Here is a 26,642-nt window from a genome sequence, read left to right as displayed (position 1 = left end):
AACATGTAAAGTAACAGATACAGAAGATACAAACTGTGCTAATTACAAGAAAGAAGATAAACAACACGGGAATGGAGTTGGGGAGTTGACCTCATTAAGGAGTAATAATTTGAGCTGTGCCAAAACCGACTCGCAACATTTCCATTCAGAAAAAAACAGAAAGAGGAAAGTTCCTAAAGTAAGAAAGAGCTGTGCACCTTCAAAAATGGAAAGGAAAGTGGTGTAACTGAGCGTAGAAGGATGGTATTGGAAGGAGTGGCCGAGTTAGCCTCTGACCACAGAAGGCCTTGCAGACCAAGGTAAGGGGGTTGATTTTATCTCACCTGCAATAGTGTTTTAATCAGAGGAAGGATGTGATATGATTTATGCTTTTAAAATATAGTTTCTCTGGTTGTGGAGAATGGCTTAGAGAAAGACAGAAATAGAATTTAGAAACCTATTGCAAATAATAATAAATAAAGTTTATTAGCTTAAACTAAGATGGTAGGACATGGAAAGAAGTAAACGAACTGGAAATGTTTAGAGTTAAAATCAACATGTCTCCCTGATTGTGTGCGTGTAGTAGTGGGGAGGCATGAATGAAAGAGAAAAATCAAGTAAGTTGCATAGTGTTTTGGGGGAAGCAGGAGGGATTTTTAGGGGGGTGGGATTTGAGCAACTGGTTCTAGCACTTAATGACATATAGAAGACTAAGGAAGAAACAAGGTTGTAGAGAGGGGGAAGTAAGAGCTATAGACATATTGAGTCAAAATGCCTGTTGATGTACAAGTGGATTGGCTGTAAAGATCTGGATTTCAGAGAAAGAGTCAGGTTTCCAAGTACCATTCAATTAGAAACCAGCGACTAGTCACAATTTTCAGTCATTGAAACCAACGAGATCAGCCTGAGAGAGAGAGAGGAGAAAATGGAGAGAAGAGGGCCCAGGTCTGAGACATTTGATGAAACACAGATGAGGAGAAGCCAGCCAAAGACACTGAGAAAGTGGAACCAGAATAACTGGAGGAAAACAAGGAGAGTCTGTCATCACGAAAACCAAGACAAGAGAGTTTCACAAAGGAATCAGTGAGCTTCTAGATTAGTTGCTTCTGAGAGAGCAAATTAGAACCTAGACGTAGCCTTGAAAATATGTCTTCCAAGTCAGAAGTTCCCATTGTTGACTGGGAGCACATGACCCGTTCTGTTGTGATGAGGAATGAATGAGAGGTGAGGAAAGAAGATAATTCTGAAGAACCTTGGTTTCTAAGTCGATCAGTCAGAAAGGACAACAGACTGAAGCGTTGCAAAATGAAGGGACTTTGTTTCTATCTTACGATGTGAGCGGCATACTGCATTGTCTTCCTCTCCAACGTAGGCATAACCCAAGAGACAGGGAGGCACTTCTAATGCAGGCGAGAGAGAATATGCAGAACTAAAGTCGTTAAGAAATAATGAGAGCAGAAAGGATCCACAGTACATGTTTATATTGCCTGTCCAATAGTTGTAATGGCACTGGTAAGGGTGTAAAAACAAATTTTTAAATATATTTTAGGCAGTTTCATAGAAGAGGATTGACCATGATGTTTTATATAAAGTAGCAAAAATATTTCAGATTTGCACTGTATGAGGAAAAGACTACTATGACTCACAAACTGGTTCTAATTTTGCCTGCTTAAGAAAGAGAGGGAAATTGGTAAGTTTGTCAGAGACTCAACTATCTGATGGTTCCTCACTTCCTTGACGTCCCCCTTTTTTCAGTAATTCCCCCTGACATGAGAGCTCCAGTAAAGAACACAGATGCCAACCCAGCAGCAAAACTGACAGTGATTCCAGTCAAGTCTGAGGGAAGGTAGAGTCATGAAAGAGTGACTCTTCACCCGAAGTCAGCTTCAAAGTCTCCCAGGAGCTTATAAAAACAAAATTGCTGGCTCCAATCCAGAGCTATTGACCCTAGAATGCTGGAGACAGATGTGCAGGAAATGGACTTGGACAACTCTTCTCTTGGTCCTGGTCTGCAAATCAGTGTCCAACAAACACTCTTGAGAGAACCTTAGTTCCTTAGTCCATTCAGGCTGCTATAACAAAATACCATAATCTGGGTGGCTTAATAGCAACAAAACTTCATGTCTCACTGTTGTAGAGGCTGGGAGGTCGAAGATCAAGATGCTAACAGATTCGATGTCTGGTGAGAGCCTACTTTCTGGTTCATAGATGGTTCCTTCAAGCTGGAACTTCACACGGCAGAAGAAGTGAGGGATCTCTTCGGGATCTCTTTTATAAGGGCACTAATCCCATTCAGGTGGGCACTACCCTCATGACCTAATCACCTCCCAAAGGCCCCACCTCCTAATCCCATGACAATGGGGGGTTAAGATTTCAACATATGAATTTTGAGGGGATGTAAACATTTGGTCCATAGCACTTAGGTAGATATAAAGAGGGAGGATAATCTAGATTAACACATTTTAGTAATAAACAACCATGTGGAAGACACGCTGGGGAGCCCTGAACACACGAAGTGAGCACACAGTGAAATCCACCTGTATCCAGCCACTGACAGCCTGGCGACCCCCTCAGAGAAAACTTGCCCCATCAAGCGTAAATGAGAAATAGATGTTTTACTGAAGCTTATGGACAGCAAGTGAAGGCAAGGGCACTTACCACAAAATACGTAGCATATTAAATTAGCACCATGTATCCCTTAATTTCTCTTCTCAATTACTATCCGGGCTGCGAATTCATTCTTTTTTTTTTTAATAATTAATTAGTTTATTTATTTTTGGCTGTGTTGGGTCTTCGTTTCTGTGCAAGGGCTTTCTCTAGTTGCAGCGAGTGGAGACCACTCTTCATCGCGGTGCGTGGGCCTCTCTCTATCGTGGCTTCTCTTGCGGAGCACAGGCTCCAGATGCGCAGGCTCAGTAGTTGTGGCTCACGGGCCTAGTTGCTCCGCAGCATGTGGAATCTTCCCAGACCAGGGCTTGAACCCGTGTCCCCTGCACTGGCAAGCAGATTCTCAACCACTGCACCACCAGGGAAGCCCTGCGAATTTGTTCTTGAATATGGCCTCTCAACTCTGAGGTTCCCGTCTGTTTCATTTTGGCCTTTATTTGTGTCTCTTTTGTATGCAGAGAAATGTAACTCCCTCTGAGTTACACCATGGCGGCATTCTCATAGGTGTCTTTTATTATGGTGTTTACATTTTGGAAGGCTAGGGAAAATGGAATTTATAAACATCCCCTGTACTTTCATGGAGAGCGGCAGATAATTATAAACATTCTTTCTGTCATTTTTTTTTATATGACAAGGATATAGTCATTGATATCTTAAATGTACTGCGTAATAGAAAAAGTTAACTGTAGCTTTTAAAATGAGAAGTTGAGCCAAGAGCACTGCAAAGGGCAAGCTGGCCTCATGGATGCTGGCGCAAAGTCAGAGCAATCAGCCGTTGTTTACCCTCTGCCAAGCAGCCTTGTAACTTCAAGGCCGATTTCCAGGACAGCCCTTTCTGGCTCCCATGTGACACACAGCTGGTGCGCAATGCGTTACTAAGGCACCAGAATCGTAGTAATTGGACCCCAAGGTCATATAGGGCAAAGATGAGTAATGCTGTTTTCTAGCACAGGAGTGCCAATTAAGGAGCAAAAGGCAGGACTTTGGTGAGACCAAAGTGAAGCTCAGAGGTTGATGAGACGAAGATGTCTTTAGAAATGGGTCTTAAGGTACGTTTATCAATTTAAATTAGGAACTGGGCTTTGAGAAGACCATCACTGGCATTTTGACTAATTGAAGGTAGATGCTCAATTAGAGAAAGAGCCATTTTAGAATTAACTTTTGAAGTAGGAAGAAGTTAAATCTTTCTCCATTCGCCACGTGATATTGTTAATGTGTGAATACTTCTGGCAGTATTTCCACATAATTTATGACAATAAAAATAAGTATTATGAAAATCAAGCATATACTTGAGCACAGGGTACTAATTTTAAACATTCTTCGGAAGTAACGTCCTTCAAATCCTTATTTATAGATGGAGGATAGACCCTATACCTGGTATAGGGGCTCTTAGAATTTTCAGGGACTTTTGGATAAAAAGAAAACTTGTTATAGTTTTTTAGCCTTCAGTTCAAGAAAGTATTTCGACCAAGATGTACTAGCCTGAAAATAAGAGAAAGAGAAATGAGGATTGTGTTTATGACTGAGTTTATTGTGCTCTTTCTAGGGTTGTGTTATGTGTTATACAGCCTTGAGGTTATTGATGAAGTAAATGGCTCAGATATAATGTTGCTAGCATCCAGACAAGCCTATGTGTAGGATTACTCCAGCCTTGGAGTTTGGAGGGAGAGATTCATATTCCAGAAGGTCTAAATCTCAGCAGGGATATTGATGACAATCTCAGATTGATAATAATTTTCTTAGCAAGAGTATCCAAAACATTCAACATTATTTTACCAAGTTTTCAGTTTGCTAATAAAAATAACAATGAACAAAAGACAGGGAAGCAATCACCAAAGAGAATAATATGGAGTGTTAGCTCGGTGGAAACTTTTAGAAATCATATTGTCAACTCTTGACATTTTGGTTAAATAATAGAGAAAATATATTCCATTATAATTATCCTGTGAAGCATCCAAACATAAATTTTATTCTTTCCAAAGTTAGAAAGGCAAGAACACAATTTGTAATATTTTCTATATCTGGTCTATCCCCTCATAATATGTCTATATTTAGGGGTAAAAATGTTTTCCAGTCTAACTGAATCCATGGTAGATGTTAGCATATATTTTTTTTACAAACTTTATTAGATATAGTCTGAAATAGGTCTTTTTAAAAAGCTTGTTTATTTCAAAGTGTATATAGGAGATAGTTAACCTACCAATCTTTTCTATTTCTTAGAAGAACACTGAATTTAAAGAGTGTGTCCATAGAATTGTTTGCTATTCACTCAGTTTACTACATTATCTAAAATGCAAGTTTTAACATCATGTCTTAAATTATGTAATAATAATATATTGTGAACCCACATCCTGACATTCTAATGAGGAGAGAGAGATATTAAATAACTACAGAAATAAAAATGAAATGTCAAAGTGTGATAAAAGCCAGAAAGGAAGAGTATAATGTAATTTGTACATATAAAACAGGAACCTGTCCTGACCCTGGTGTACAGGGAAGGTGCATTGGACTTAACTAGGGAAGAGTGTAGAAAATACTCCTGGCAAAGAGAACAACATATAAAGGCTCTGAGGCCAATCAGAAGTCCCCTGGTGATTGCAGTGTAGAAAGCACAAGGCAGAGAGTGGTATGAAGTGAGAATGGAAAGGCAAAGACCAGACCATCCAAGGCCTGTGGTTGAGGACAAGTACTCTGAAATTTATCTCGTCAATGTTGGGAAGTGCTTAAGGATTTCAAGGACATCGAACGGAGGCCGGGAAATTCAGCAGAAAATTAAATACAAGGATTTTTATTTATAAATGATTTTTCTCACTGCAGTGAATGGAAGAATGCAGAGTGGAAACAAGGTCAATCAGTAGGGCTATCACAGGGGTCAAAGGAGTGCCATGTATTACCCTATTGTTGAGAATTACCTCCCACTCATATAACAAAGAATGGAAAAAGTAGACTTTATGCCTCAAACTTCCCCTTTTCATTAAAATCTGTTTCAACCTTTTGTTTTGTTACTCTAAATTCAAGCTGTCATCAAGTTTCTATCTCAAAATGATTAGCTAATGCACATATTTCATCTTGATATTGTACCAGTGTTTACATGATACTCCTGATACTCAATATCTCTGGTTTCGTAAACTAAGTTGAATTGAAATTCTGGATTCTAATTCAATACTGAACTTCCCCAGTTTGAATCAAACATAAACTTTACACTTCACATATTCTTTTCCCCAAAATATTAACTAATTATAATGTCATTAAAATCACTTTTCTCTAAACTCCCCTACTCTTAATTGTAAAGTTATTTAAATTATATAGTTGTTCAATTAAAATCTTTATTCCCCTTAGGGCAGTAAGATTTTAAAAAAGCCCACTCTTCTAAAGCAAACTATTTTTTCAAAATTGACCTTAAAGCTTATCAGTGCTAAGCAACACACATATAGTTAATTAGCTTAATTTATTGGAATCATCATGCCTTATATCTTTACACCAGATGTCAGGAATCTTTCATGTCTCTCTTCCATGTGGAATTCTTGAGTAACTAGAGTTTGAGATCTACAGTATTTATTCAAACTTTTTATAGTTGTTCTTGCTATGTTCTTTCCCAGAGAGAAGGAATCATTGTTACTTGTACATGAATATCTCATTCTGGCTTTTACTCTTCCTCATCCTTAACCATGAAAGAGCTTATCAAAAACTGCCTCGTACTCCTTATGTTAAAATACAAAGAAGCAGCTGGATAGCAAAAGCTAAAAATGTATACTCTGTTTCTTTGGTTTTCTCCTTTGTACCCTAGTCTATCTGCTGCTACAGTGACAATGTCTCATCACTTTAAAAAAAGTATTAAGATTCCTCTACCCACCTGATAAACGGATTGCCTCAGAGGTGGCATGGTGACTCAGTATTCACTACAGAGATTTGCATGATAAGCTTTGACACAGGCTGGAGTTAAAAACAAGTATTCCTTCAGGTAAAAATCTACTTAAAATGTAGCAGAATTCAATTTTGCAATTATCCCAATATGACAAGTAGAGTGACTGCAAACATAAGAAAAGACTGGCTATCCAAGGAAATCCCCACTGAGAGAATGTGAAAACTCAAGAGTGTGGAGACAAGATTCTAATTAAAATTAATTAAGCAATTCTTGTTTCTCCAAACTTTAACATTTCTCCAAATTTTAAGCAAGTGATTAAAATATTCATACAAGTTTTTTAAAAGTCTACCTTTAGAATGCCCTGCTAAGTAATTTTTAGTCACACATGTTTCTCCTTGGATAGTCTTAGGATAAATTTCACACAGCCTTCCCCAAATGAAACTGATCCAGCTTTTCCTGTTACCACGTAATATTCCAGGATTCCCTGCCGCTCTCCTGACCAGTGAGCCTTAAACCCATGAAATAACCATCTTATCTGCAAGGACATATTTTTCTAGGTGCATGTGCAATACGATCAGCTAGCAGCTTCCCTTCCTATAACCCCAGACTACACACTGCAAGAGTACCACCTCCATGGAGAGTCCAGCTCACCTACCTATTTTCCTTAAGCCCAAACCTCAGCAATTCTCAAGGATGCCCTATTATCATTAAGGTACTGTTACGTGAATGGAGGTGGAGGGGAAGTAATAAAACTGCTCTACTCTCTGCTTGCCCCCCTACACTCCAGTCCAGAATCTCTCCATGCCTTCTCTTGATTTCACACTGATTGCCCTGAGTTCCTGCCAAGCTTTCCCCTACTTCATCTCTTGGTAAACTCAACTCCACTTTGCTACCAGCAAGTCATATGATCAAACACCACACTGCAGAATATCCTAACCAATTCCATGAGTGATATCCCTGGTACCTAGATTTTTCTCCTCCAAAATGACATAATAATTTCTATTTAAGAATAAATATTTTTAAAAATGCATGTGGCTATTTAAAGTGCCAGAGTCCTTGTAAAAATCAAGCCTTCAATAAATGAATGTTGTCTTTTTCACTATTATAACAAATCTAAAGGAAAATTGATGAGAAACTCAATCAAAAGGCAGCTTAAATCATCCTTTTTATAACCAGAGAGCTTTGATTACAGTAGTATTAAAATTTACAATCACAATAAAACCGTTTGCTTTTATATCTCCTTTAAAATATTTTTCTTACCTGTAATTGTAATTCTAACTCATTTTTTAAAATTCAGAGCACATGTATTTGGTGGCTGTTCTATGACGATATCTGTAGATATACAAATATATCTAAGAAATTATGCCTGCCTTTAGGATTTTACCTTATTATTTCCATTAATAATTATTATAATTATTATGATGATGAAGTTGCAATATATACAACTATATGTAAGTATATATAATTAGTTCTAATACATAAAATACCTATAAGGAAACAAGAACCGCTTTGTTGCTTTGTTTTCTAAATCTTCTCATGGTCTGATTTAAGAGATTCCATCGAGGTACCCTTAGGAATTCTGAGTAAACAAATAAAATAATAGAGGAAAGGGATGCTAATATCTTAAATCTGGGGAATAGTAGTAGTATAATGTCAATAAATATTTCAGTAAATTGTTTCTGAGAGTTTTCTAAAGAAGGGAATTGATGATCTCTCTATTCTATGATTCTTTTGAGGTCCAGAGAGACTGCAGCCTAATGAATACATTTTTAGTTTAAATGTTAAAAAATAAATGACATATAGTGGGAGGATACTTACAGTACCATCTTTCCTTATTTATCTGAATATTGAAAGGTCAAGAGAGAATTTTCTTATGTCTCTATATAGTTGCAAATAATGTGAAATTGTTTATTTCTGGTGCTGAATCTATTTTTTTCAGTAATATGTGATTTTAGTTAATCTCTTGCTTGTCAATATGTTCTAAATTGTCAATTCAGCTGTAAATACATCATATTTATGGTTCCCAAATAACTATTTTTGGCATATAATTAAAGTTGAAAGACATAACTGTTATAATTGGGTCCTTTTTCAACCTATAGAAACTTGTGCAATGAGACCGGGATTTTTGTTATTTAGGACTCTCCTTAACTTACAACAATTTCCCATATGTACATTACAGAAATAGTAAAAATATTATCAAATTTCACTTTAATAAGAAAATTATGAGTGTAAGTAAACATCAACATGCATTCTTACCTTGCCACTAAAGATCTTTTTTTTTTTTTTTAAACATCTTTATTGAAGTATAATTGCCTTACAATGGTGTGTTAGCTTCTGCTTTATAACAAAGTGAATCAGTTATACATATACAATATGTTCGCATTTCTCTTCCCTCTTGCATCTTCCTCCCTCACACCCTCCCCATCCCACCCCTCTAGGTGGTCACAAAGCACCGAGCTGATCTCCCTGTGCTATGCTGCTGCTTCCCACTAGCTATCTATTTTACATTTGGTAGTGTATATATGTCCATGACACTCTCTTACCCTGTCACATCTCACCCCACCCCCTCCCCATATCCTCAAGTCCATTCGCTAGTAGGTCTGTGTCTTTATTCCCGTCTTGCCACTAGGTTCTTCATGGCCTTTTTTTTTTTCCCTTAGATTCCGTATATATGTGTTAGCATACTGTATTTGTTTTTCTCTTTCTGACTTACTTCACTCTGTATGACAGACTCTAACTCCATCCACCTCATTACAAATACCTCCATTTCATTTCTTTTTATGGCTGAGTAATATTCCATTGTATATATGTGCCACATCTTCTTTATCCATTCATCTGTCAATGGACATTTAGGTTGCTTCCATGTCTTGGCTATTGTAAATAGAGCTGCAATGAACATTTTGGTACATGACTCTTTTTGACCTATGGTTTTCTCAGGGTATATGCCCAGTAGTGGGATTGCTGGGTCGTATGGTAGTTCTATTTGTAGCTTTTTAAGGAACCTCCATACTGTTCTCCATATTGGCTGTATCAATTTACATTCCCACCAACAGTGCAAGAGTGTTCCCTTTCCTCCACACCCTCTCCAGCATTTATTGTTTCTAGATTTTTTGATGATGGCCATTCTGACCGGTGTGAGATGACATCTCATTGTAGTTTTGATTTGCATTTCTCTAATGATTAATGATGTTGAGCATTCTTTCATGTGTCTGTAGGCCATCTGTATATCTTCTTTGGAGAAATGTCTATTTAGGTCTTCTGCCCATTTTTGGATTGGGTTGTTCGTTTTTTGTTATTGAGCTGCATGAGCTGCTTGTAAATCTTGGAGATTAATCCTTTGTCAGTTGCTTCATTTGCAAATATTTTCTCCCATTCTGATGGTTGTCTTTTGGTCTTGTTTATGGTTTCCTTTGCTGTGCAAAAGCTTTTAAGTTTCATTAGGTCCCATTTGTTTATTTGTGTTCTTATTTCCATTTCTCTGGGAGCTGGGTCAAAAAGAATCTTGCTGTGATGTATGTCATAGAGTGTTCTGCCTATGTTTTCCTCTAAGAGTTTGATAGTGTCTGGCCTTACACTTAGGTCTTTAATCCATTTTGAGTTTATTTTTGTGCATGGTGTCAGGGAGTGTTCTAATTTCATACTTTTACATGTACCTGTCCAATTTTCCCAGCACCACTTATTGAAGAGGCTGTCTTTACTCCACTGTATAAGCTTGCCTCCTTTATCAAAGATAAGGTGACCATATGTGTGTGGGTTTATCTCTGGGCTTTCTATCCTGTTCCATTGATCTATATTTCTGTTTTTGTGCCAGTACCAAACTGTCTTGATTACTGAAGCTTTGTAATATAGTCTGAAGTCAGGGAGCCTGATTCCCCCAGCTCCATTTTTCGTTCTTAAGATTGCTTTGGCTATTCGGGGTCTTTTGTGTTTCCATACAAATTGTGAAATTTTTTGTTCTAGTTCTGTGAAAAATGCCAGTGGTAGTTTGATAGGGATTGCATTGAATCTGTAGATTGCTTTGGGTAGTAGAGTCATTTTCACAATGTTGATTCTTCCAATCCAGGAACATGGTATATCTCTCCATCTATTTGTATCATCTTTAATTTCTTTCATCAGTGTCTTATAATTTTCTGCATACAGGTCTTTTGTCTCCTTAGGTAGGTTTATTCCTAGGTATCTTATTCTTTTTGTTGCAATGGTAAACGGGAGTGTTTTCTTAATTTCACTTTCAGATTTTTCGTCATTAGTGTATAGAAATGCAAGTGATTTCTGTGCATTAATTTTGTATCCTGCTACTTTACCAAATTCATTGATTAGCTCTAGGAGTTTTCTGGTAGCATGTTTAGGATTCTCTATGTATAGTATCATGTCATCTGCAAATAGTGACAGCTTTACTTCTTCTTTTCCGATTTGGATTCCTTTTATTTCTTTGTCTTCTCTGATTGCTGTGGCTAACACTTCCAAAACTATGTTGAATAATAGTGGTGAGAGTGGGCAACCTTGTCTTGTTTCTGATCTTAGTGGAAATGGTTTCAGTTTTTCACCATTGAGGACAATGTTGGCTGTGGGTTTGTCATATATGGCCTTTATTATGTTGAGGAAAGTTCCCTCTATGCCTACTTTTTGCAGGGCTTTTATCATAAATGGGTGTTGAATTTTGTCGAAAGCTTTCTCTGCATCTATTGAGATGATCATATGGTTTTTCTCCTTCAATTTGTTAATATGGTGTATCACATTGATTGATTTGCGTATATTGAAGAATCCTTGCATTCCTGGGATAAACCCCACTTGATCATGGTGTATGATCCTTTTAATGTGCTGTTGGATTCTGTTTGCTAGTATTTTGTTGAGGATTTTTGCATCTATGTTCATCAGTGATATTGGCCTGTAGTTTTCTTTCTTTGTGACATCTTTGTCTGGTTTTGGTATCAGGGTGATGGTGGCCTCGTAGAATGAGTTTGGGAGTGTTCCTCCCTCTGCAATATTTTGGAAGAGTTTGAGAAGGATAGGTGTTAGCTCTTCTCTAAATGTTTGATAGAATTCACCTGTGAAGCCATCTGGTCCTGGGCTTTTGTTTAAGATCATCTTTTATGGACCTCTGTTCTGCCTTTTAATCTTGTTTTTTGCTGCCCAAGTATCCAAAATTTCCACTTCATTTTTTTACGTAAGAACTCATTTAACTTCCACATTTTGACATTTTTCTTAGATTCTCTTCTCTCACACAATACATTAAGTTGATACACAGAAAGCATAAGATGAATTTTCTTGATTTGCTTTCTAAAACAATTATTATATTTAAAGACATAAGGAAATAATATTGTGAGTTGAACAATGATTTGCTCTTGTTTCACTACCACCAACAAGCTCCCCATTGTGTCCCATCTTCTTCTCAGGCTTCCTGGAAGTTATTTAGAGACCAATAGATTTGAGTAATAAGAAATTTTTTAATACGGAAAATGCTCTTCAACCACCGTGTACAACTGTTCTGAATATGGTGCTAAGTCAAGAGTTTCTTTGGAACCATGACATGGAAGACAAGGGGAAGCAAGAAAACACAAGTTCAGCACTGCTAGGAAAAGACACTTTGTTATCTAAGAGAATATCGCATTTGTGCCCTGTAAGATGAACTGTGGATGAGTGAATTGGTCATTTCTCTTCCGTAAGCTCCTCAGCTGCTCCAGTCCTCCAACACATGGAAGCATTATCACCTGCCATAGAGACTGGGTCATAATCTGCATCCATCTACACATTCAGACACAGCAATCTTTTTCTTCTAAGGTATAAACTGAGTGTGGAGAAGCATTTCCCTGGGGCTTGAATGGACATTAGTCATGAAAATATATAGGGCTCTCAAATACAGGGCCCAGAGTAAGGACTCTCTTGTCTGGATCTAAGGATGTAGGTACTGTCCTGAGCACCAAAGTATAGAGAGAGCAGGTAGTCCAGAAGAGATCAAAGCACAAAGTATGATGGAGCAAAAACTGTGGCAGAAAGCACACAACAGAAAGAGACATTCTTTTTCAGAATTGCAGGCCAGAGAGGACCCATTTCACATCAGTGGAGTCTGCAAAGGTCACAATCCATTGCCAAACACAAATCTCCAAGGTGCTGTGAACTTTTAAAAATGCCTGAGATCAGGCTCAACCATTCCCTTGCCCACAGAGCCTGATTCAACTTCTCTTGCAGGATATGAGAAGTACTGGTCTAACTAGATACTGTCTCTAGTGACCAAATGATCCTTGAGAGAACATGGGAGTTTTGTTAACCCTTGAGATTAAAGGAAGGAAAGAGGGACAATCCAGGATTTACTGATTCAAACTCATTAAAAATGGGAAGAGCAGAGAGTTTTCTTTTCTTTTTCATTATTATTTTTTTTATTTTCCAAATATTTGTCACCTAGTCGACAACAGGATGATAATGAATGTCCTAAGTTTAATTCACTTTTAAAAAAAATATTACTTCTGCACATTTCTTAAGACCATGTATATTTTAAACAGGCCATATATGTAATTCAACACAAGTTAGGACCATTCTCTGTACAGTATTTTTCCACTTGTTTTTTCACTTAAAGGTGGCTATAGAATTTTATTGTTTGAATTGCTTATGAAAAACATGGAAATTTATCTAATCAGGAAAACACAGACAGTACAGTTAAGATAGAATAGAAAATAAAAACCTTTTAAAAAACACAATTTAAAAGCCATTTTAAAAAACCATTTAAAAACCAGTTTGAGTAATCTTTATAAAAAGGTAATTGGGAAATAAATATTTAAGATTCTGAATAAAAAGTCTGCTCCCTATAGTAAAGATATTTAACTATACTCCACACTAATGAAAACAGAGAATTACATACATATCATATCTATTATCTATTACCTATCTATTGATATCTATCTACGTATGACATTATGTTAGATTGCCCTTGGGAAAATTAAAAACAAAATACTTCAGTAAATTCAGTCTGTTGTGTGTACAAACTAATGTAAATTTTAATTGTGATTAATTAGCATTGAAGTATCCTCATCTAAATGAATACCATAATGTTATAAACAAAATTATCATAAGAAATTTTAGAAGATATATAAATATATAACATATATTTTTAAAGTATGCCATATATACAGTAAAAAGGTATGTAAAGTACAGCAATCTTCAATAAAGTGCCCATGGAATTTTGCACACGAGTATGTGCCCCTATGTAGCACCCACTATAGAAAAATCCTCCATGCTTCTCATCAATCAACACTAATACACACACACACACACACACACACACACACACACACACACACACACAGAAGTAACCACTATTCTAACTTTTATGGCCACCAATTGGATTGCCTATTCTTTACCTTTTTTGAAATAAAATAACACAAAACTTAGCTATTTTTCTCTAACTTCTTTCAATAAAATATATGTGAAATATAAACATATTGTGGTGTCAGTACTTTTTTCTTTTTTATTGCTATATAGTATTCCATTGTATGAGTATACCACAGTTGATGCATCTGTTCTATCACTGATGGTCATTTGAGCTGTTTCCAGTTTGGGGTATTACAATATAGAATATTCTTGTCTTCTGTGAAATTATGCATTTATTTCTATATGAGTTGGATCATTAGGACATAAGATAGGCATACTGTAGCATTAGTAGATACTGCTAGTTTTCCAAACTGGCTTAACCAACTTGTACTCCAGCAAGCATTTTATGAGGGTTCCAATTTCTCCATAGTTACATCAAGCTCTGGTATTGCCAGTCTTTATAATGTTTGCCATTATGGTGGGTCTGTATGATATATTATCATAGATTTAATTTACATTTTCCTTAAGGGTATATTGATATTAACAGCCTTTTCATATTTGGATTGGCTATCCCCTTTTGTGAATGACTAAGTATTTAAGCCAGGATTTGTTATTGAATTATTTTTCTTGCTTTTATTGAAGTGTTGGAGTTCTGTATATATTCAGGATATGAGTCCTTTCTCAACTAAGTGTATGAAAAACACCCTTTCCTTATCTGTCACTTATCTTTTTCTCAAAGATGTATTTTGTTAAGCAAAATGTGTGAAGTGTAATGTATCAAATTTTGAATCTTATGATTAATGTATCCTTAAGAACTCCTCACTTACCCCAGGAATATGAAGCTATTCTTACAAGCTTTCTTCTAGCAGATTTTCTTTTTTAATTTCAACATTTAGGACTACAATCCATCCTTATTATTTTGTGAATGATTTGATGTAAGAGTAATAATTCATTTTTCATATAAATATCCAACTGCTCCAGTATAATTTATTGAAAAGACTGAATTTCTATGACACCTTTGTCTTAAATCAAGTGACCATATTTGTTCAGGTTATGCCTAGGCTCTCTTATTGATTTCATTAATCACTTTGTCAACTTTCACATCAACAAGAATCTCCCTTGATTACCATAAATTTATAGTAAATCTTAAAATATGGTAGGTTAAATCCTTCAATTTTGTCCTTCTCCAAGGTTTCCTTGGCTGTCCTTTGTCTCTGGGGGGATATATGTATATGTATAGCTGATTCACTTTGTTATAAAGCAGAAACTAACACACCATTGTAAAGAAATTATACTCCAATAAAAATGTTAAATAAATAAATAAATAAAAATAAAAATCAGAATAAGCTTGTCAATTTTCAAAACGCAAAAATAAATGCAAAGGTTTTGCTCAGATTACTTCAAATTTATAGATTACATGAGAACTGACATCTAAACAAAGTTTAACCTGCCAATTATTTATGGTTTTAAAAACTTTTCTTAGAAGAGTTTTATATTTCTATTAAGTGTAAGGGTCCTTCATATACTTTATTAGATTTACTTCTAATTTTTAAATAATTTTTATACTATTATAAATTATACATTTTAAAATTTCCATTGATATTTGCCAATATAGAGAAATAAAATTGGTTTATGTATATTTACCATAAATCTTTCAAAATTGCTATATTTGCTTTTAAAATCTATAGCCCTAATCATAGCACTATAAAATGATTCTTATCCCCCCACACACATTACCACCACATTGCTGAAGGTCAATTTACAGTTAATCCATTGCGTAATGTCCAGCTAACAAGAAAAAAATATAAGGTATACTATAAGGAAAAATAAAACAGCTTGAAAAGACATAGGAAGTATCAAAAACCAGACTCAGATATGGCAAGGATGTTGGAATTAACAGGAATTTAAAATATCTATGATAGGTAGGCTAAGCACCGTAATACATAAAGTTACAAGAAGGGATCAGAATTATAAAAAGAGAGATGGAAAATTGAAAAACAAAGAGGAAAAAGACAAAAATAAATAACCCCACAGTATCCAAGAACCATGGGAAAACTGTGAAAGGTATAATATGTACATAATGGGAATACAAGAATGAAAGGAGAGAGCAAAAGAAACAGAAGCAATATTTACAACTATAATGACCAAGAATTTCCCCTAAATAATGTCAGATACCAAGGCACATATCCAGGGAACTCAGAGAACAGCAAGCAAGATAAATGACAAAACACTACACCTACACTGGTAATTTTCAAATTTCAAAAAACAAAGATAAAGAAAAAAATCCTGAGAGAAGCTAGAGGAACAAAAAAAACAAAACAAACAAACAAACAAAAATAACCTGTACCTACAGAGAGGCAAAGATGAGAATTACGTCTGACTTCTCCTTAGAAACCATGCAAGCAAGAGAGAGTGGAGTGAAATATTCAAAGTGTTGAGAGAAAGAAACAAAACAAACAACAAAACTAACGTAGAATTCAGTACCAGAAATATAATCCTTTAACAAGTGAAGTAAAAATGCTTTCTTATACTAATAAATAGAGAAGGGATTTGTTGTCAATAGACCTGCCTTTCAAGAAATGTTAAAAGAAGTTCTTCAAGAGAAGGACAATAATGTAGATCAGAAACTCAGATTTACACAAAGAAAGGAAGAACACTGGAGAAGAAATAAATAAGGTAAAATAAAAACTTGCACTTTTCCTTATTTTAATTGATTTAAAATAATGGCTTGACCAAAATTATTATAATAGTAACAATGTATTTGAAAATATATGCACATAAATATACATATACATACATATATAGGCTTCTGTATAAGTAAAATAAATGACAGCAGGTAGATTAAAAATAAGACAAACTTTGAGTATAAAGACCCTTATAGATTAAAAGTAAAGAGATAGAGAAAGATATGCCATGTTAACACTAATCAAAGGAAGGTGATTTCACTTATATCACCTATTTAGAGAAGTCAAAATCATAGAAACAGCAAGGTGTTTGCCAAGGGCTGGAGGGCAGAGGAATGGGGAGTTTAACAAATTCAGAGCTTCAGTTTTACAAGATGAAAAGAGTTATGGAGTTGATGGTTGTGATGGTTACACATGACTCTGAATCTATTTATTACCATAAATTTTAAAATGATTGAGATGATACATTTTGTTACATGTATTTTACCACAACAAAATATTGGGAAAGAAGTAAATAAACACTAGATAAATTTCTTTTTGCCATCGTTGCTTATGTTAGAATAAGTTCTAAGTGGATACATTTTCTTCTTCATTTAGATCCATGGAGGACTAAAATTGATTAATTAATCTGAGTTATAGTAGGAGTTTTGTCATCAGCAGTTCTCCGAAGACTACAGGTAATGCTCAAAATACCTCATTGAAAATACAGAATATTATTAGAGACTGAAACAATATTAGTAGATATTTCTTAATGTAACTAATCATACTAGAGTTAGAATACATGCATACACAAGCTATAAAATTTGATCTAAGAATATTGATTTCTCTTTATTTTCTCTTTCTTTTCAAAGTCAGTTCTTTCATTTTCTTTGTATTGAGATAAAGAATTCCCAAATTTAGTGTAGTCCCAAATCTAGTATGGCATTTAATGAAAGCATATATAGAAGGAAATTCTCACTTTATTTCAATTCAACTTTTTCGCTAGAAAAGTAAAATCATTTCTTTGTCCAAATGTGTGGAGGGAAGAAGTTAAATCTGAAAAGGGTGACCAAATATTTGCCTTCAAATATTTCTCCAACTTCTCTGCATTTAAATATCTGATTTAAATATCTCAAAAGTGGTATAGAATAGGGGTACATGGTACTAGTTCACAATTAAGAGAGTATTTAAGAGTGTTGTGCATAGTATTTTATATGCCAAGCAATGGGCCACTTGAATATTTAAATGCAATACACTTTCCATTCATACTCAATAGAGCAATCATATCCCCTTTATTCAATTCAACTGCATCAGCAAAAGTTTAATATTATTAGTAGTATTAGAAAAATAATGCTTAATTGCTTCAATAGTGAATGCATGAAAAAGTATAACAAAATCACAAAGATATGATATAGCCACATCTTCAGTGAACATATAATATTCCGGGAGAGGAGAGTTTAATACATAAAAACAGTTGTGGAAAGATTAATATTAAATTCCAAATTATGTGGTCTAAGAATTCTGTTTGATGGGAGGTAAGATTTCATAGTTAAAGGACTTTAGATTTTCTTGGAAAAGAATGATTATAATAGTCTCTTTTTATAAGAACATATGAGAATTGAATGAAGAAGTACTGGGAATAAGGTTTTCAAAGCAGAATGGCACAGCTAATGAGAACTTCAAGACTCTATACCACTACAATGCTGGAGTTGTTGCCAATGAGTCTGATACCCATTATTCTTCCATCAGCTAACAATAAATCATGAATCTTGGCTTTTTCCTTCATTCCCCAGAGCAGAATGATCTATTTTAAAAGGATCTTATTAAAACCAAGAGCTAGCAAAATAGGAGATAAAACATAGTATTAAAAATGTCATTTACAAAGTAGAGTTTTTGGTTTGACTTGACTAGAAAACATAATGAGAAATATAATATTTCTTTTAGATTTTTTCAATAAATAAAGGCAAAAAACCTAATTCATTTGCATCTTTTTTTTTTTAAACATCTTTATTGAAGTATAATTGCCTCACAATGGTGTGCTAGTCTCTGCCTTATAACAAAGTGAATCAGCTACACATACACACACGCTCCCACATCTCCTCCCTCCCGCATCTCCCTCCCTCCCACCCTCCCCATCCCACCCCCCCAGGCGGCCACAAAGCACCGAGCTGATCCCCCCGCGCCACGCATTTTCATCTTAATATCTTTAAGTAACACATCATTTAAAAAGTGTGTAACTTTTTAGTAAAGACCAACTAAGATAATGTGAATCTTTTAGAAGCAGTGTAATTTTTAAAATTATGATACAGTTTATAGAAAATTATTATTCATTAGTGTGTAGCCTACACTTCTCAAGAACTTGTAAAAGATTAGCCCATATTTTATCATTTAACACTGTCTAGGAAACTGTAGGAATTTCTAAAAAGTTTATACTTATATATTCACTAAATCTAATCTATTAAATAAATCTATGCTAAGAAAATAATTAAAACAAATTATATATGTGTTAAATATTTATTTAAGTTTTATGAATATTAATGAACAATAAAGTCCATTATTTATATAATTATCTCTCTAATCAGGGACCTAAGGAGTCTTTCAGCTGTCTATGTGCCAGGCACATAATTGGTTTTGAGGACGAAAAAAATTTAGAAGGGATGGTAAATGCCTTTAGTAATTTTGAATACAGAGGATCACATTGTCAATATGGTTTAATAGTAAGCTGCTTCTCTGAACCAAAGGCAAACACCTGTTGAAAAATCTAATAGCTTTCTTGTTCAAAATCTATCACAGGATTTTTCCTTCCAGCCAAAATGGTGTTAACAGGTATCTTCCGACCTAAATTAATTTTAAAATCTGAACAAAATATATAAAACCATGGTTTTTGTGGCATTGACCACAAGCAACAGGAGACAGGGATGCCAAAGATACAGGAAACAGATGAAGGAGCCCTATGATTGCCTAGCTTACTCTCTGGAGACAGTTTCCAGGCAATGACAGGGGGAACTCAATTGGAGCCCAGTATTCTCCCTGCATTGAGTTACATCTGGCAAAAGGTATGCAAAACCACTACATGGCAAACTACAAAACACTGCTGACAGAAATAAATTTAGAAATATACCTTTGCTATTAGTGAGAAGACTGAATATCAATAGGATAACAATTGATACTATGGGCAAAGAACTTAAATCAGTGAAAAATAAAAAAGAGAAAAACATTTAGAAAGGAAAAGCAAAGATGAAGAGATTATACTGCTTGATGTCTAGACTTCTTATAAAGCCACAATAATCAAGACAGTGTGGGCGTAAAGAAAGACAAAAGAATACTGGCACAGAATAAAGACTCCAGATATAGACCTACATATATCTGTTCAGTTGATTATCAAATAAGATATACAGATAATTCAGTGGAGAATAGATTGCCTTTTAAACAACTGATGCTGGGAAAATTGAATATTTATATGCAAAAAAATAAATTTCAATGCATACTTTACAGCATCTACAAAAATTAATTCAAAGTGTGTTGTAGACTAAATAGAAAATCTAAATCTAGAAAATATGTGGAAGAACATATAGAGAAAATCTTTAAGTTGGCAAATATAAATTAGTAAATTGGTAAGTGGATACATTTTACGTAAAAATTAAAAGCTTCTAGGCTTTGAAAGATAAAAAGTCAAATCACTGAGTGGAGAAAAATAAAGGAAAACCATTTATCTGATAAAAGACTTTTACACTGGTTGTAGGAAGGTAAAATTAAACGACCACTTTGGAAAAAATTGAGCAATTTCTTACCAAATGACAAAGCATTTTCACTCTTAGGTATTTAAGCAAGAATAAAAGTGTATGTCCCACACAGAGATTTGTATACAAATTTTCACATAGCAGATCTACATGTAACACCCCAAAACTCTGAACAGCTCAATGTTTCCTGACTGGTGAATGGATAAACCAGCTGTGTTATAGCCACAGAATGGAATAGTACTCAGCAGTAAGAAACCATAGACTGTTGACACATGCCACAATGTGGATGAAATAAAAAATGATTATGCTAAGTGAAAGAAGTCAGACAAAAAAGTGTTCATACTGTATTATTTAATTTTCATAAAGTTCCACAAAATGCCAACAAGTATATAGTGACAGAAAGCAGATCAGTAGTTCCCAAAAATGGGGTAAGATAGAAGAAAAAGGGAAGATTAGGAAAGAAGTAAAACAAAGAAGCAGAATGAAGTTTTTGTGGGAGATAATTAAGTTCATTTTCTTGGTTGAGGTGGTGGTTTCATGAATGTATATATACGTCAAAACAGAAAATTGTCTGTGGGACTTTTCCTGGCAGAAATATATAGCAAACTAAATATAATTCCTTCAGCTTTTCTGTATATTTGAAATTTTTCATAATACATGTTGAGAAAAACTAATGAACAATTCTAGGAAAAAGCACATCTTTTTCAATATCACTATTAATAGAGTTTGGTGAAATTTTCCACTAACTTTTAAACATAATTTTCCAATTTGTACTTTTACCTGTAAAGTTTGAAACAGAAACATAATCTCAGTCTGTATTTTTTTTCCACAGAAAAAGAAAGGAATAGGAATGTTTGAACATTTAGTATTCTTCAATATTGTACATATTTTCATAATTAGCAAGATAAAAATATTGGCCTAGATGATATTTAAAGTAATACATCTTCATCTTTATAACAGTTAATTATCTTGTTACAAAGTCTCAAAACAGATGGATATCTAGGAATGTATCCAAAAAGAAATTCAGAATATTTCCATGCAGGAGATAGCAAGGTCCATGAGAGACTAGCAGTGGAATCTGTCATCTTTGCTAATAAGACTTCCAGCTGGGAATCTGTATCACATTTCTTTAATTAATAGACTTTTTAGAACAGTTTTATGTTTTAAAAAATTGAACTGAAAGTATGGAGAGTGCCCATGTACCCTCTGCTCCACATCTCCTCTCTTCCCCAGCAGACAGTTTCCCTTAATATTAACATCCAGCATTAATATGGTACATTTCAAGGTGGATGAGACAATATTGATACACTATTATGAACTGAAGTCAGTAGTTTATGTTAGGGCCCAAGATTTGTGTTGTACATTTTACAGATTTTGACAAATGTGATGACATATATCCACCATCACAGTGTCATACAGAAGTTTCACTGTCATAAAAATCCCGTTCCCCACATATTCATCCCTCTTCCCTATCCTTAAAACCTTGGCAATCATTGATCTCTTTTCACTGTCTCCATAGTTGTGCTTTTTCAGAATGTCTTATAGCTGTAATCCTACCTATGTAGCCTTTTCAGATTGGCTTATTTCACTTAGAAATTTGCATTTGGATTTATCCATGTTTTCTTGGGACTTAATAGCTCATTTCCTTTTATCACTGAATACTATTTTATTGCATAGATGTCACACATATTATTTATCCATTTATCTATTGAAGGACCTCTGGATTCCTTCCAAGTTAAACAATTGTGAATACAGTTGCTATGAAGATATGTGTGAAGGTTTTGTGTGGACATAAATTTTCAACTCATTTGGGTAATTACCAAGAAACATGTTCTCTGGATAATATGGTAAGCATATGCTTGCTTTTGTACGAAAGGCCAAACTGTCTTCCAAAGTGTCTGTACCATTTTGCAATCCCATCAGCAGTGAGTAAGAGTTCCTGTTTCTCCACAACCTCACCAGCATTTGATATTCTTAATGTTTTGGATTTCAGCCTCTCTATGAGATGTGTCGTGGTATCTAATTTTTTGTTTTACCTTGCAATTCTCTTGTGACATATAATGTTGAGCATTTTTTATACATTTACTTACCATCCACATATCTTCTTTGGTGAGATATCTGTTTATTTTGTTTTCCATTTTAATTAGGTTATGTGTTTTCTTATTGTTGAACTTAAGAGTTCTTTGCATATTTTTGATACCAGTTCTTTATCAGATATGTGTTTTGCAAAGATTCACTCCTAGTCTGTGGGTTGTCTCTTCATTCTCCTAACAGTGTCTTTCACAGAGCACAACGCTTTTTTTCATTTTAATGATATCCAACTCATTAATTTTTTCTCTCATGGACTGTGTTCTTGGTCTTGTAACTAAAAATTCATTTCTAAAGCCAATGTCACATATATTTTCTCCTGTTATCTTCTAGAAGTTTTATAGTTTTGCATTCATTTTATATTTAGGGCTATGGTACATTTTGAGTTAATTCTTGTGAGATGTTTATGATCTGTGTCTATGCGTAAGAGCTGTGTCTAAGTTGTTTGTTTGTTTGTTTTATAAGGATCTCAAGTTGTTCCAGAACCATTTGTTGAAAAGACTATTCTGCATTTAATTGCCTTTGCTCCCTTGTCAAAGATTAGTTTACTCTTATTATGTGGATCTACATCTGGGCTTTCTATTCTTTTCCTTTGACCCATCATCTGTTCTTATGTAAACACCACACTGTCTTTACTATAGCTTTATACTAAGTATGACATCCGGTAGAATTACTCCTCCAATTTTGTACTTCTTCAGTATTGAGGTGGCTATGTGGGATATTTTGTCTTTCCATATAAACTTGAGAATTAGTCTGTGGATATCCAGAAAGTTACCTGCTGATATTTTGTTTGGCATTGTATTAAATATTCAGATCAAGCTGGTAAGAACTGATATCTTAAAAATATTCAGTCTTCCCATCCATGAACATGAAATGTATATTGCCTTTACCTTTTATTGGGCTCCTCTTTGATTTCTTTCTTCTGAGTTTTGTACTTTTACTCATATAGATTTTATTCATATTTTGTTAAATTTATTCCTAACTATTTCATTTTTTAGGTGTTAATGTAAAGATATTGTGTTTTTAAATTAAAATTCCATTTGTTTGTTGTTGGTATATAGGAAGGCAACTGATTCGTATCTATTAACCTGCTACTTTACTTATTAATTTGGGAGTTTTTTGGGTTGATTCTTTGGAATTTTCTATACAGACAATTATGTCATCTGTGAACAAAGACAATTTTATTCCTTCCTTCTTAATCTGCACACATCTTAATTCAGTTTCTTGTGTTACTGCATTAGCTAGGACTTCCAGGACAACACTGAATAGGAGTGATGAGAGAAGACATCCTTGACTTGCTGCTAATTTAGTGTGAAGCATCTAGTTTTTCACTATTAAGTATGATGGTAACTGCAGGTATTTTATAGACGCTCTTTATCCAGTTGAGGGTGTCTTCCTCCATTCCTAGTTTGCTGAGAGATTTTTATCATGAATGGATATTGGATTTTGTCAAATGCTTATTGTGCAGCAATTGACATTATCATGATTTTCCTTATTTTGCCTGTTGATATGATGAATTATATTACTTGATTTTCAAATGTTGAACTAGGATTATATGACTAGAATAAATCTCACTTGATCATGATGTATATTTTTTATATATTGTAACATTTAATTTGCTAATATTTTGTTGCAGATTTTTTCATTTATGTTCATGAAATATATAGGTCTGAAGATAATGGTGAGTTTTATTTTTCCCTATTGTATAAAATAAGGAGAAGCTAAAATATTCATGTCTATAAGTTGTTATTCAAACTAAAAAGAATTTACACATCCTTCAAAAATTAACAAGTGATTTTTTAGTTAGTATTCTGAGATATATTTTTAAATAATATTTTGAAAACCCCAGATTCATTCAAATGTTCTTAAATCAGAAACAGACATAAACCAAAATATTTCTTAGAAAGATTAATATGGAAGTAATATACCATGGGGAAAAGAAGGAGAACAGATGGTCAGAAGTTCATTTAGAAAGATGTTCAAAGTTAAGGGTGAGATAATTGAAAACAAACCAAGAGATATGGAAAACAGACTTGAACTTAATATCTGACTTGATATTAGAAAAAGGCAGAAGGCAAGTGGATGGATTCATCAAAGAGATTCGAGCTTAGATTACTGAAAGAAAAATTACTATAGATGAAGCAAATTCAGAAGAGAAAGATTTTATTGATGGGAAAATAGCCAATTAAATTTTAAGATTTTACACTGAAGTCAGGGTAATGGAATCTGAGCAGAGTTCTGGTAGTAATTAGTGATATAAAACCAGAGATCTAAAGAAGATAGTTCAATATTTAACTTCCATTGTATTGCACTTCCTACCATAACCACTCCCAATTTCTCCTTCAGTGTGTAAGCTTAACTACTTCTTCTAGATCTCCTTAGTGGATTCTATGATGACCCAAATGTATGTCACTAGTTCAGACTTTTCCTCAAACTTTCAGAAACTAAGTGAATACCAAACATATTAAAATAATTTCCCTCAGTTAATTCAAGGTGTCAGAGTTAGAAATCTTTCCCCAAAATTTTACCCCAAATTTGTTTATGCCAGGAATTCTCAGTCTCAGTTTATGGGACCATTAAATTTTCAGTCATTCAAGTGAAAAACTAAGAGAGCACAATTTCTCTCGCTTTCCTCCTTTCTCCCCACTTCCTCCCCCTGCCACCACACACACACACACACACACACACACATCCAACTTGCTGAATTTACATCCTAAGTCACTTTCAATGCAAACCTTCCTCTCATGGTTTCCAATTACTCCCTTCTTTCTGGTTTCTGTAATTCCTTACCCTTGTTTTGGAGACTCCTAACTGACACTAATATTTTTATTCCACAACTGAACCTTCAGCAGAGTTCAGAATAGCTCTTTTCATATACAAATTTAACTCCAGCCATTTGAAATTTTCTTATGGCTCATTTTCTCAAGACATAAAAACCTCTAGGCTGCCCAACCAAATTTTTTTTATAATTGACCTACCGAAAATAAATAGAGCTTCCTGAATTTATCTCTTTCATCTGTATATACCTCGTAATGGAGTATATGTAAAGTGTTGTGGTACAAATAATAGTCATTTACATTTAGCAATTTTCCTTTTCCATTGCCCATTATTTTAAAAATTAAGTATCTTTTTTGAAAGAGACTCTTGGATGACCAAAGAAGAAGCATCAGATTTAAACACACACACACACACACACACACACACACACACACGTACATATATAAACAGATTATCAATTATTTTTAGCTATTCTTAATACCCACTCTTAGGACAAATCTGAAGAGCAAAACATCTTCAATTAAAAGAGTATTTTGACACTATTTGATATAGATTATTAATACTAATTCTTTTTTTTAACTTTTTAAACATTTTTATTGGAGTATAATTGCTTTGCAATTGTGTGTTAGTTTCTGCTTTATAACAAAGTGAATCAGCTGTACATATACATATATCCCCATATCTCTTCCCTCTTGCATCTCCCTCCCCCCCTCCTTATCCCAACCCTCTAGGTGGTCACAAAGCACTGAACTGATCTCCCTGTGTTATGCAGCTGCTTCCCACTAGCTATCTATTTTACACTTGGTACTGTATATATTTCCATGCCACGCTCTCGCTTCATCCCAGTTTACCGTTTCCCCTCCCTGTGTCCTCAAGTCCGTTCTCAACGTCTGCGTCTTTATTCCTGTCCTGCCACTAGGTTCTTCAGAACCACTTTTTTGTTTAGATACCATATATATGTAATAGCATACGGAATTTGTTTTTCTCTTTCTGACTTACTTCACTCTGTATGACAGTATCTAGTTCCAACCACCTCACTACAAATAACTCAACTTCCTTTCTGTTTATGGCTGAGTAATATTCCATTGTATATATGTGCCACATCTTCTTTATCCTTTCATCTGTTGATGGACACTTAGATTGCTTCCATGTCCTGGCTACTGTAAATAGAGCTGCAGTGAACATTGTGGTATATGACTCTTTTTGAATTATGGTTTTCTCAGGGTATATGCCCAGTAGTGGGATTGCTGGGTCATATGGTAGTTCTACTTTTAGTTTTTTACGGAACCTCCATATTGTTCTCCATAGTGGCTGTATCAATTTACATTCCCACCAACAGGGCAAGAGGGTTCCCTTTTCTCCACACCCTCTCCAGCATTTACTTTTTTAGATTTTTTGATGATGGCCATTCTGACGAGTGTGAGGTGATACCTCATTGTAGTTTTGATTTGCATTTCTCTAATGATTCGTGATGTTGAGCATCCTTTCATGTGTTTGTTGGCAATCTGTATATGTTCTTTGGAGAAATGTCTATTTAGGTCTTCTGCCCATTTTTGGATT

General features: G+C 34.6%; 1 long non-coding RNA gene across 1 annotated transcript in view; it reads left to right on the top strand.

Moving 5' to 3' along the window:
• Window positions 1-3,611: 3,611 nt before the first annotated feature.
• Window positions 3,612-26,642, top strand: part of LOC118895957 — a 32,755-nt gene continuing 9,724 nt past the window's right edge. The window contains exons 1-2 of the long non-coding RNA XR_005020054.1: window positions 3,612-3,695; window positions 17,095-17,174. This is a non-coding gene — a long non-coding RNA (uncharacterized LOC118895957). The remainder of the gene's footprint in view (window positions 3,696-17,094; window positions 17,175-26,642) is intronic.

This window comes from Balaenoptera musculus, chromosome 5, assembly GCF_009873245.2.
Source record: "Balaenoptera musculus isolate JJ_BM4_2016_0621 chromosome 5, mBalMus1.pri.v3, whole genome shotgun sequence".
Lineage (NCBI taxonomy): Eukaryota > Metazoa > Chordata > Mammalia > Artiodactyla > Balaenopteridae > Balaenoptera > Balaenoptera musculus.
Note: the sequence above shows the minus strand (reverse complement) of the source record. Positions and strands in the feature narration are given on the sequence as shown.